We start from the raw sequence: 13,078 nt of genomic DNA on the forward strand, positions 1-13,078 counted from the left end.
CCATGCTTGCATGGTTTCATCCTGGTACGCCGGCCGTACGCACCGAGTTGGTGTATTTCCGCAAACCTCACTACTCTATTCAGCACTCATGCTTCTGCAACACTTATGCAATTAGCCAACCTCATAACAAATTGTTTATTTTTAAATGTAATCAATTAATTCCTAATTGATACTTAAACACATTACTAGCACTTTAGATTAACCATTACATCATGTTAAGTGGTATTACTTCCTTGTTGTCCCTTTACCTGTCTTAGTGGTTCCAATTGAACCTGTGAAAAGAGTGTAATTAATCACTAATGAGTAGACGAGTGGATTGTATTGTGGGCAGCTGAGAGTGCTTCAGGTGCACTAATTCAGGGTGTACTAATTAGGCGAACCGAATGCCTAACGCATGAACAAGTGCTCTCCGCAAACTGAAACTTGCTTATGGACACCGCATATGTCATGCGTGTTGGTTCGCTTGCAGTCGGTGTCCTGTCCGAATGCACGCCTACCACAGTTCGTACACTCCCACGTGTACGCCCAGATTTATGCCCAGTTTTGCCCACTTTGAAAATGCGCCCTTGTGTACGCCCACATGACGCCCATCTTGCGCCCATATTTCCTGAGCCAATTCGGTGCACATTTCTGGACGGTCTTGGCGAGAACGAGTGCGGAGACACTACGTTGCACATGCGCATTGCATTGCCTATGCGTGCGCAGACATCTAATATGCGCCCTCCGAAAGAATTCGGAACGGACCACACCAAGCAGAATAAGGCCCAGTGTGTGTTCCCACACACAGTATAACACATGTTGAGTTGCAACCACCTAGGTAGAAAATGCACCTGGTTTCTTACTATTGTTACTAAATATATATACTGATGGGCATTCATGAAATTGGAAACAGCAATGCATAGCAGTGGATATAGTGAATATGGGGATTTTCCATGAGTCTGTCTGAAGCTGGCCATACATCAGAACAACCTCCATATGGACTTGATCGTATATATCTCAATTCTTGAGAAAAATATTGTATTGAGTAACAATTGATCATTGTCTATAGACCTGAGCAAAATGGTGTTCATGAATGAGAAAACCATACACTAGTGGAGTTAAGGATAATAAACATGTTTTTACTGATATTACACAATTTAAGTTATTTTGAAACCTCTTCATTCCTTTTAGTGAATTAGTTAATTCCCAGGAATTATGTCCCAACAATAGACACTGGTCATTGATTCCAATTACTTCAGCTTATAGAAAGTATTATTAAGCACAAGATCTGGTACATGTATAGGTTGGTTACATTTAATGGGTGCATTCTCCTGGTATTTTGCTATTGGGTGTCTCTGCTTTTTCTGCCCAGTAATGCATTGTTTATACATTACTGATACTTATACACCATCTCATTGATGGGTGCCAGATGGCTGACAGACAGCCGAGATTCCGACAGTCATTACACCGACGTCGGAATCCCAACTGTTAAAACCCTGACACTAGGGATCCCGATGGCCACCAGCTATTCTCCCTCGTGGAGGTCCAGGACCCTCATAGATGGAGGATAGAATAGGTGGTGAGCGTAGCGAACCACTGTGACCTTAGCCCGCAAGGGGCTTCGTTGTGCTCCCCCAGCTGTCTGAGTCCGGGCAGTTGGGATCCCGATGTCGGGCTAATGACACACCCCTCATTGATAACATAACTGGATACAAACATGGAAATGTAATTACAAGTATTCTGCAATTTATAACAGCAGCCGATGCTGCCCCTGAGCTACAGATCCGACCACAGAATGCAGGGGGGAAGCTGGTCAGCACATACTGTATAAATATACATGTACAGTTTTATGTAATAGATCTTGGGGATCAGCAGCCACTGCCGCAGCAGCACGGGCGAAAGGCATTCAGTTCCCAGCCTGTGTATCTTCACAGGTAGATAAACAGGCTGAGAACGCCAAACCCGGTCCTCAAGGAGTACTAATACTCTAAGGTTAAAAACGATCCATGGCGTAGCACAGAGAGTCATAAATCAAATTGGTTGAAGTATTAATTAAGTTACCTGTGGCAAAGCATGTATATATTTAAAACCTGGGCTTTTAGGGGTTCATTTACGAAGATGTGAGTTCTATTGAAGATGGGATGTTGCAACTAATCAGAATCTACTCCTTATTTATTTAGCAACTTCTAGAAGATAATAGATAGAATCCTATTGGTTGCCCATAGCAGCATCTGATCTTAAACAAAACTCCCATTGCTGCTCATTTCGGACCACATTTGGGAACCACTGGAGTAGAATATAGGTAGACTGGTATGCTGCACCTAATTTAAAATGGCAGCATTCTGCTTTTGTCGCACAACATAATTTTACCATTTAGAGGAGATCATGTATGTCGTTATGATTGGAGAATTGGCAAACTTCCTAAGCATGTTGACATGTGCAACCAATACAGTTTAGGATTATTAATTTATGTGTATATCTCATATTCTAAAACCACAATCGGAAACATGAAAAGGGGAAAATGAACAATCTGGAATAAATTAAAGGACATATCCATCTTCTGACATGCACCTCCCCTCCAGTCTAACAGCAGTGACAACAATGATTGAACCGAACTTACCTTTAATATGTAAACAGCCAATCAGTAAGGTTTGTTTTTTCTAAACAGATAACGGCCCCTGTAAAGGTACTTGATACCCCCATAGAGTACAGTTATTGGTTGCAAAGGGGGGTGTTCAATCTCCCGCCGCTATTCCCAATGGGGAAAATAGCGGCGGGGTCCTATTCAATGCTGTCTTTGCCGACAGCATTGAACAGGGATCTTGGCAGAACGCTCCCAACTTTAGAAGCAGTCGGGCCCGTTCTTCCGAGAACTGCCATGGATTGTCGAGCTCACTCCCACAACTCGACGATCCATGGCTGCATCTCACGGCCACGCCCCCTTTTCGGTGTTCGGAGGACAGGACATTGAATTCCGTCTGCCGATTTGAAGTTGAGCCGTCCGAGAATGGGACAGGGTCACGGCTGTTGGCCCAGCTCGACAGTCGTGACCCTAAATGTTTAAAGTACTGAACATACTGAACATACAGCCTAACTAGTGTTGTTAATTTGGTTACTTGTGTTTTATTATTGATACATTGTGTTTATATACTACACACGTTAACTGTTGTTGTTTTAACAATATATGCTTGCAGTATTTTCTTATAGTTTTATACGTTTAATGGGAGAACTGATACTGACTTTCAAATGTGTTAAGTCTGTAAACTAACAGGCTATAAGCACTTGCAGGTAGATGACATAAAGATCCTTTTGATCCATATTGAGAAGCAATACTATATGTTCCCCTCCATCTTAATGTTCCAGTACTGGGCGTGGGCACCGAAGGTTTGTCATTGCTGCAAATTGATCACAAATCAAAAAAATAAATCATAATTGAGAGAGAAATAAATTGTCTTTGCGATACATCAGTTGTTCTCAAACTTTTTTAATTCCTGGTGCTCCAGAGTAACAAAACTGTTTTCACGACATTCCTAGGCCTTAAGTTTCCTATTGAGAAATTTAGAAAAAAATATCCAATTAAGTAAATTGTGTTTATACGTCAGTTTGCAGAGGTCCTCGTCTTGCTGGCTTCAGACTCATAGCAATACTAGACCATGCAAGCTGACCTCACAGGGACCCGTTCTTTGGCTTAATCACCTGCCACCACATTCACCTCCACTGGGCCTCAGTGATTCTTAAATGTTTTTTTTTTTTTTCATTAAATAACCATTGGAGAAAGGACCCTGGGTAAATTCTCATTTACATTCCTGGGAGATTTCTGGTAATGAAATCATGCACATGAATCTGGGACTTTACTCACATAACTAGGACTCTTTTATTACTATTTTATTCACCAGCACTTTTATTGGTTATTTTGTTGAATTCAGTTATAAAATAATTTGTATTATAATGAGATATATTGTATTTAATATCAAAATGTATTTATGATATATCTGTATATGTATTTTTCTTAAGTGTATTTGTTCCATTTTAGCTGTGTATTAAATGTTTACACTGTTAAATACGTGTCTTGATCATTTTTATTGATTTATTAGCCCAATTGTACCCCTGATTTTTCTTTCTTTCTAGTGCTATAGTGAGTGGCCACACACACTTGTTTTATTTCATAAAGTAGAGCCTACAGTAGTTATCCATTCTCTCATATACGATATATAGCCATCTGTTACAGGTGGAAAGCATTGAGGAGCCTCTAAAGCTTTTTTTTTATTAGCATGCAAATCACAAAACATTCAATGTGCAGAGACATAAATACACTTGCAGACTAGGTGCACCATACAGAGGTAAACACAGGCCCTTTGCCCGATTCTGCTTATAGATTACTTGGTAACACTGTGCTTACACTTTAAAAGAGTAATATGGGTCTAAACACCAAATAATATGCAACCAAAGGCCTGGGCCCAAAAGGTTTGACAGGGCATAAGCAGGAATCAAACACATCACCATATTTAATGAGTTTTTCACTAAAAACAATGGGTGACATTCTATGGTATGAGATAAAAGCGCATTTTTTTATCTCGCTCCACATCGCCACTCTTCGCACTTTCTGAAATCGCATTTTTTAGGGATGCGATTTGCGGCGAAGTGTTGCGATTTTATGACACATAAAAGTGCGATTTCTTCCGCCGGTCATGTGCGAGTTTTGGACCAACCGGAGTGCGATTTACAAGACTGTCTCCGCATGACTAAGAACCCCCTAACCTATTGGGCCACCTCTGTCCCCTCCATTATGCATCACACCCCCTATATAAAGGGGCACTGGTGCCATTTCACTCTTTGATAGGAAGTAAGGAGCATGGAGAGGAGCAGTGGCAGTGTGAGTAGAGGAAGAGGTGTTGGTGGCAGAGTGAGGAGTGGCAGAGGGCTGAGTGCCTCAGAATATATGCGTCATGGCAGTTCCCAGGGAAGCCTGCTACTACACTTAGGATTTTGAGATGAGCATCACATACCACCTGTACGTTCAAAGAGTGCCGCCCACGCCAATTGACATAGACGTATCCCCGCACGTGCGGTGCCCTAATCCCAATGTGTGTGCAGTCTATAGCTACCAGCACGTGAGGGAATGCTGAGAGTCTATAGAAAGCCACATTGTGGTCCTGCCACTCCAACTCAGAACGTGGGAATCTGATGTATGTGCGCCACAACTTCTTTAAAGCAAGTAACACTTGAGTAAAATGCTTAGAGAAAGTGGGCTGTGATACCCCCAAGGACCATGAGGTCACAGACTGAGTGGAGCCTGTGGCCAAATAGTAGAGGGTACACATTAATTTCTGCAGCCCAGACACTGATTAGTTGCCTCCCCCGAAAGGGTCCAAATCATCTCTCACCTGCTCATATAATTCCAACAGGTTATTGCGGTTCAGCCTAAACATCCCTACAACCTGTTGATCCGAGAGGGAGTCCAGGTACAGCCGAGCACGATACATACGTGGGGTACGCAGTAGTCGGGGGGCTACCTGGATCTGGTGTGCAGCTTCCTCCCTCCTGCGCAGCTCCTCCAAATGGGCCACAATGGGCGGGGCTAAAGTGTCATCATCGCGTCATTTAGCCCCGCTACCCTCCGCGGAGATCGGCAAATTGAGGCACTTTCCTTCATGGGGGCGGGACTTAATGATGTCACGTTTAAGCCCTGCCCCGAACTCGTGCAGAAAGTCTCCTCTCCGGGAGAAGCTTTCAAATGTCGGCAACCCTGAAATAAAGTATGACAGAGGGTAATAGGCAAAGTGATAAACTATTGTGAGTATAATGTTAAGCTTTGTCCTTGCTATTTTGGGATCTATGTTGCATCAGTCCTGATCCTATTGTATACATGTCTGAGTGCTACTCTTTGTGTTCCCTGATATGCACTAAAAAGGTTAATTTTTAGAAAGTGATGCAGTTAAACAGAAAAGAGTTAAAGTGTGTAGTGAGAAGCAGGGAAGCAAATTTAGAGTACGTGAATAGTAGCAAACAACACAAGGCTAATAAAAGGTAGTGTACGATTATAGCACAGAGATAAGAAAACTGGAACTAAGGGTGTTGAGTGAAAATAAAGGCAAAAAGAAAAACTAGATTGTTGTAAACTATATTTATTTTGCATAATAAAACTTAAAAATGGAACAGTGAATCATATGACTGTCATTCTTTGCATTTGGTCTCTCACAGAAATGCTCATTACATAATTTTGGTGTAGTAAACAGTGTTTAAAGAGAGTGGTCAGATCAGGGGCGTAACTAGAACTAGAACTTTGGGGGCCCCATAGCAAAATCTTGAAAAGGGCCCCCCCAACCCCAAGTCACTGAAATGTCCCTTAGTAGGAGAGTGAGGAGCAAGATAGAGATAACGGGGCTTTCATAGAAAAGGAGGAAATGAGGGATACAGCGAGAGAAATAGAGGAGTAAGAGAGAGGGAGAAGAGCGGACAGGAGGGGAGATAAACAGATGGAGAGGACTAAAATGGACAGACAGAAAGGAGGAGACACAGAGAGAGAGACAGATGGGAGGTGTCCATGAGAGATGAATGGATGGAGGGGATGGCCAAGATGGGGCACAGAGAGAGGGATGGGCACAATGGAGCAAAGAGATAGGGAGGGACGGGAGGTGATACAGAGAGAGAGGGATGGACAGGAGGAGGCACAAAGAGAGAGGGATGGACATGAGGGGGGCACAGAGAGGGTTGGACAGATGGGGGCACAAAGAGAGAGGGATGGGCAGAAGGGGGTACCGAGAGAGCAAAGGACAGATGGGGCAACAAAGAGAGAGGGATGGGCACAGAGATAGGGACGTACGGGAGGTGGCACAGAGAGAGAGGGATGGACAGGAAGGGACACAAAAAGAGAGGGATGGACAGGAGGGGGCACAGAGAGGGATGGATGGGGGCACAAAGAGAGAGATGGTCAGAAGAGGGCACAGAGAGAGGGATGGACAGATGGGGGAACAAAGTCAGGGGGATGGACAGAAGGGGCACAGAGAGAGAGAGAGAGAGAGAGAGGAAGGCACTGGGGTTTTAACTTTTTCATGCTCAGTTACTGCAGTTTACACAGCCCCTCACTCCCACTCTCACCTGAATGATACAGTATTTCAGACCCTTCTTCAGTAGCAGATGCCATGATGCGCGTGGTACGCACAGCAGCAGCCCTCCTACAGACCGGACCCTCCTGCATTTCTCCCACGAAGTGTCCTCCCCTGGCACTTGCAGAAGCCTCCAAGCCCCCAGACTCTAGCTGCAGCCTTTCCTTTCTCCATCTCCTGCCTAAGCCTCCGACCCCACTGGACCGGCTCCCGCAGCAGCCTCCAACCTCCACGTGATGTCATCACGCAGATATACAGCAGTCGCCATCTTGCTGGTTCATGCTATCAAGCACCTGCAGTAGCACAGGAAGCGCACACGAGACACTTGCTGCTGCCCTCCACTGCCTGCTGCCGCTCCCCCGCTGCCGCTCCCCCGCTGCCGCTCCCCCGCTGCCCCATCAAGCTGCCCCAGATCGCCCGATCCCTGCCCGTCTCCTTGAAGTGGAGAAGTGCAGGGAAAGCGCTCCACGCCGTCAGATGGAGCGCCTCTCCGCCGGCGATAGCGAGTGCTATTGTAGATGGGATGTTGCCCATAGCAAACAATCAGTTTCTACAGATGCTATCACCAGCCACCGCCATCCACTGGAAGGGGGTGAGCACGAGACACTCGCATGCCCCATTCTGATGAAGCGCTCAGCTGCCCTCCACCACCTGCTGCCGCTCTCCCACTGCCCCCACCCCCCCAGCTGCCCCCAGATCCCCCCAATCCCTGCCCGTCTCCTTGAAGCGCCGTCAGATGGAGCGCCTCTCCGCCAGCGATCGCCAGCTAAGGGAGTCTGGAGAATCCCAGCGCTGGCTGAGATGTGCTCCATCTGTACTTCTTACTTATTTGGCACGCTCTAGAAGACAATAGATAGAATCTGATTGGTTTCTATGCGCAATATCCCATCTTCAATAGAACTCCCATATTAGTAAATTTAACCCTTAGACTGTTAAGGATCTACTGAGACATCCAGAAGAAAATAGTAGATAGCGGTAGACATGAATAAGCAGAGAGGGAAAGGAGTCAGGGGAGGAAAGGCCAATTTGAGCATTATCAGCATAGAGATAATAATGCCACTTTTAAAATCTAACTCTCTAATGTCAATCAATGTTAGCAGTGGCCCATCATAAGCATACAGCTTATGTACTGTATGTGCCCCATTTTTACAAGGGATCCCATTCATGGAGCTTTGGACTTTACTTCACATCCCACATCCCATAAAGTTTATGAAATTCTGCTTTATAGAGATAAGAGCTATGGGGCACCCTGAACACATAGTTGTCCCCAAAGAGTGCACACTGGGTTCACTTAACCAGGCATTTATTATTGTATTTATCTGTGTAGCAAATACTCATAACACACAAATACCCACCATTCTGGACTTTTACCCTTCAAAAAACAGAATTAATTGTTTCTACTGCGGTATCTGAAGGTCTCATTTGTCAAGTGCCAAAAGGTTAATGTAATTATCTACTGTACATCAGTCCGTTTGAAGCCTAAGGGTTTGGGATGTGATGGGGGAAATTTACGAAGATGTGAGTTCAATTTCACATGGGGCATTGCTATGGGCAACCAATCAAATACTATCTATTATCTTCTAGAAGGTGCTAAATTAATAAGAAGTAGATTGTGATAGGTTGCCCATAGCAGCACCCCATATGAAATAGATCTCCCACCTTAGTAATTTCCCCCTCTGGCTTTGGTCAGGAAAGAGATTTGCCACTTTCTTAGACCCAGCGTTTTTGGCCTGTTGCCGTGACACCCTACCATTTATAGTAAGCAGACCTCCTCACAAACAGATCCATGCTTGGTAGTCCAGAGTAAACACTGGCCAGTTAATTAGAGACTGACCATTTGTCACATATACCGTGTTTCCCCGATAATAAGACACTGTCTTATTTTTTTTTCAACCCACAAAAAAACACCATAGGCCTTATTTTCAGGGGAGGTCTTATTTTAATACATGCCCCTGTCCTCCTTTTAAACATGCCCCAGTGCTCCTTGTTAACATGCCCCAGTGCTCCTTGTAAACATGCCCCAGTTAAAGAGAGGGAACGTACCATAGCCTCCTTTACACACCTCTCCTCCTCTCTGTCTCATCAACGCCAGCGCTCCGTGCTCTGCTGCAGCCGCGTGATGTGCGCGGCGACCTCACGCGGCTCCGGCAATGCATCCCTGGGACCGGGAGCAAAGTGGCATCTGTAGAAGCCGGAGGTCTCTAAATACCTCAGAGGTGATTGAAGATCACCTGGAGGTTAGCGGAAGTTAGCGGGGTCTAGTATTTATTGTTTGCAAGCCACAGGATTGAAATTTGAATCTGCCTTATTTTCGGGGGAGGTCTTATTTTGGACACATGTCCAAAATCTGGGGGAGGTCTTATTTTCGGGGGATGTCTTATTATCGGGGAAACACGGTAATCATCATACAGATTTCGTACAGAATACGGAGGAAAAAAAGAAAATAATGATATAGAAATATCAACTGGGTGCTCCGATATGGGTTGACTTTGTCAAGCAGCTGCCACAAAAATATGGGAAATCACTCCCATAGGGTACACAAAATGATAAGAGGATGTGGCTGTATATCAGTTTTGATAAATAAAAATACATATTTAATGACACATTGGAATATATATAAAAAAATATTAAACATGAACTGTGAAACTAAATATATTTACCCAGGTGGTAAATTGTCCACTGAAATAACTGGATATGGTGCTGTGGAGCTCTGTGTCTCTTGCTATTATGCCCTTGGAATGTAAACCTCTCATTTGTTGGAAATGCTGTAACTTCAAAGAGAATAGTGTGTCTGTAGCCTTTACTACTTACACTGTGAAGCCACATTTCTATGTTATCATACTCTTACCTACCTACCAAGAGCAGTCACACATCTCAGGAAAATAATGTGAAAATATTGCTATCACCATTATGGTTGTTGCCTTCAGAGGGATCAAAAAGTACCAGAAACGTCATCGTCATCGTTATCATTCCTGTATATTTTGGTCCAGGATCAGCAATCCTGACATGCACATACTTTAAGGCCCTTATTCTGGCTCACTCGCAAAGGCAAATTCCTTCTCAAATGGACAAATCTATGTGCATTGCAGGGCGGGCAGATGTAACATGTGCAGAGAGAATTTCTCTCCATGGTTTGGACAGCATAGGAAACATTCTGGAGAACAAGCCCTTACTGTACTTGACCAGTGCTTGCATGCCCCTTCATTCTTTGTAGAGTATACCTTGGTATAAGAAAGCATACAGTGCGAGCAAAATATCTCCTCATTTTTTGTGCAAACATGCAATTTGCCCCCACACATTCTCACATGCCCAACTACTGTATACATCAGTCTTCCCCAGTTTTCAAATCCTGTACAAGCAAAAATCTGAGGCAGAGATGGTAAGTATGTGTGTGTGTGTGATTCATGAAGAACTGAACGCATACTACAGCATACTGCACATTACTGACTTGATGTTGACGTTGACTCATTGATGTACATTTGTCCAGCTTCTAGACTAACTGAAAGGTTTCTCACATCTAAATCTTTAGGGATCTCTAAGCCGTGAATTCTTAATCAACACGTACTGGCATGTTAAACTTTAACATTGCCACTGGCAAACCACTTATGTTTTTTGCCTCCCATAGGAGGCGAAGTGCATTAATTCAGCTTGGGTCACTTATTTAAAATTCGTTTGCAAATGGCTAAAACATAACTTTGAACTCTGGAAATGTAATGTGTGATAGGATGGGTAGAGCTGGGGCAAAGCTAATTGCAAATCTGAGCAGCAAATGCGATAGATTTGATTAATCATAGCATGCTTGTTTGTGCCTGTTTACTGCTGATGTAATGTACAACTTCAGGGGAAAACCATCAAATAAATGCTGTCAAGGTTGACTTTGATAAAAGGTCGACTAGCAAAAGAGCAATATGAAAAGGTTGACATTTTTTCACATTTTTTCTTGTTAATGAGCAAGTGGATCCTAAATTACTTTAGTGCATCCCTTTCTATACCCCTGCGCTCAGCGCACTGTACCATTCCCAATTGGAGTCCACTTGAATGGATAAGTGTGAAAATATTCCTAGAAAATGCATGTCAATATTTTTATGTCGACCCTTTCCATGTCCACATTTTGTCAATATCGACCTTATGCATGCCAGCCATTTTGTGTCAACCTATTGACTGTTGATCTAGACATAAGGCCAGATACACTAATCTTCAAGTGGAGAGTGATAAACAACCAACCAATCAGCTCCTACCTGCCATGTTAAGGCTGGGTTTGAAATATGAGTTAGGAGCTGATTGGATGGTTGTCTATCAATCTCCATTTTATCACTTTTTGAAGCTTAGTGCATCTGGCCCATTATCTGTCAGCCATTCAGATAATATCAGGAATCAGCTCCAGTTTGCTTTCACAAGTGAAGGGGAGTGTGGATAAAGGTGTTTTGTAACAAATTTCAGATTTAAATTTTTACTAGATGATGTTGTTATGACTAGGGATCATAACAACAATGTTGTTTTAAATGTTTGCAGTCTTTAGAGTTTACCTTGTAGGAAACTAATGTTGATATTTTGTTAGTAACTTTAAGACCACAAACAGAGAGTAGAGCTCATAGAGAAAGCAATAACAAGCATTGTAAACTTGGTCTTGACATGGGCAATGGTCCGTTGGCAAGCCATGCTGTCTACAACAGGATCCTCCAGTACTCAGAGTCTGATTCAGTGTGGAACGCAAATGCAGTTGCAGCTATGATTCCATAACCGTTCTTATGTCAGAGAGCCTTCAAGAGAAAAGAGTGACTGGAACATACTGCAAGAGGTCTATATACTACAGGAAGGATTGAAGGGTGCTCACAACTGGTAGAAAAAGGCACAAAGGGGAATATCACAACACAGGGGGGCTGGTATTTATTCTACTATACTTCAAATTGCACTTAGGGCCTGATTCTAGTTTTCTCAGTAAGCTTCGAGGATTGTACCACATACACCACCACCACCCCCACGTTGCTGATTCCCCGCACTATCATGCAAGGGGATATGTAATGAAAACACATCCCCTCACATGCCTCCGCTGCAAGAGAAATCAATCGATGCGAGCACCGGGATCCTGTGACATCAGCCGCACGCCCCCGGCACACATTATCTGTGTACCCATGGGAATGCCCAGCATTTTCATGGGGATGCCCATAAAACACTGGATGTTCCCAGGAGCGACCCTTGTGTCCACAGCCATCCGTCCCCAGCCTGCCCTGATCCTTGCGAATGGCTCGTGACTATGCAAGTTGCCAAAGCCATTCGCAAAGAGAAGCTACACATGCGCATAATATACCATGCGCATAAGCAGAGCCCAAAACATCATAATGGGGCCAAATTTGTTAGAATGAGGGTCTTAAGGTGTACTATTGAGCCCCAGAGCCCACACACACACACACAGTCCTTAGTATGTCATGTGGGAGCTGATGACACTAACACTAGTGTGATTATTGGGCCTGCTTAGATGTGCAGGGGGATTTAAAGTCTAGAATTACATTAGAAAGGAGAAGTTGCAAGTCTTGTTCAGCATTAAACATTTCCTGAAAAAGCTTTCACACACAAACAGGTTGTTGGTTCACCATAAGTGCTGGCTGCCGGCAGACATTTTTTTTTAAAAAGCAGCAATCATTTACAAGGCATGGTTTGGCTTCGTAACTGATTGACGCTTTAAAAAAAACCTTAGGCCAGACGATGAACTTGGACACTATTGCATCCCGCCAAACAGCTGCTTTTTATAGAGAGCAATGGATGACTCTGGAAACATGTCTTCATTAACTAGCTGCAATTTGAATTAATGTCTCAGTCAAGTGTGACACTGAGGAGATGATGATGTCAACAAAAGCATTATGAATTCAATCATTATCTTCTCGAATGTCTGAAAAATGTTCCCTGAATGATATACAAATCTTTTCCTTGATGTCCAATAATGTTACATTTTACTTCTCGTTTGATTTGAAGGTCACTTTTTGTCACACAATTGG

The sequence above is a fragment of the Crinia signifera genome, chromosome 4 (genome assembly GCF_055691185.1).
Source record: "Crinia signifera chromosome 4, ASM5569118v1, whole genome shotgun sequence".
NCBI classification, from domain to species: domain Eukaryota; kingdom Metazoa; phylum Chordata; class Amphibia; order Anura; family Myobatrachidae; genus Crinia; species Crinia signifera.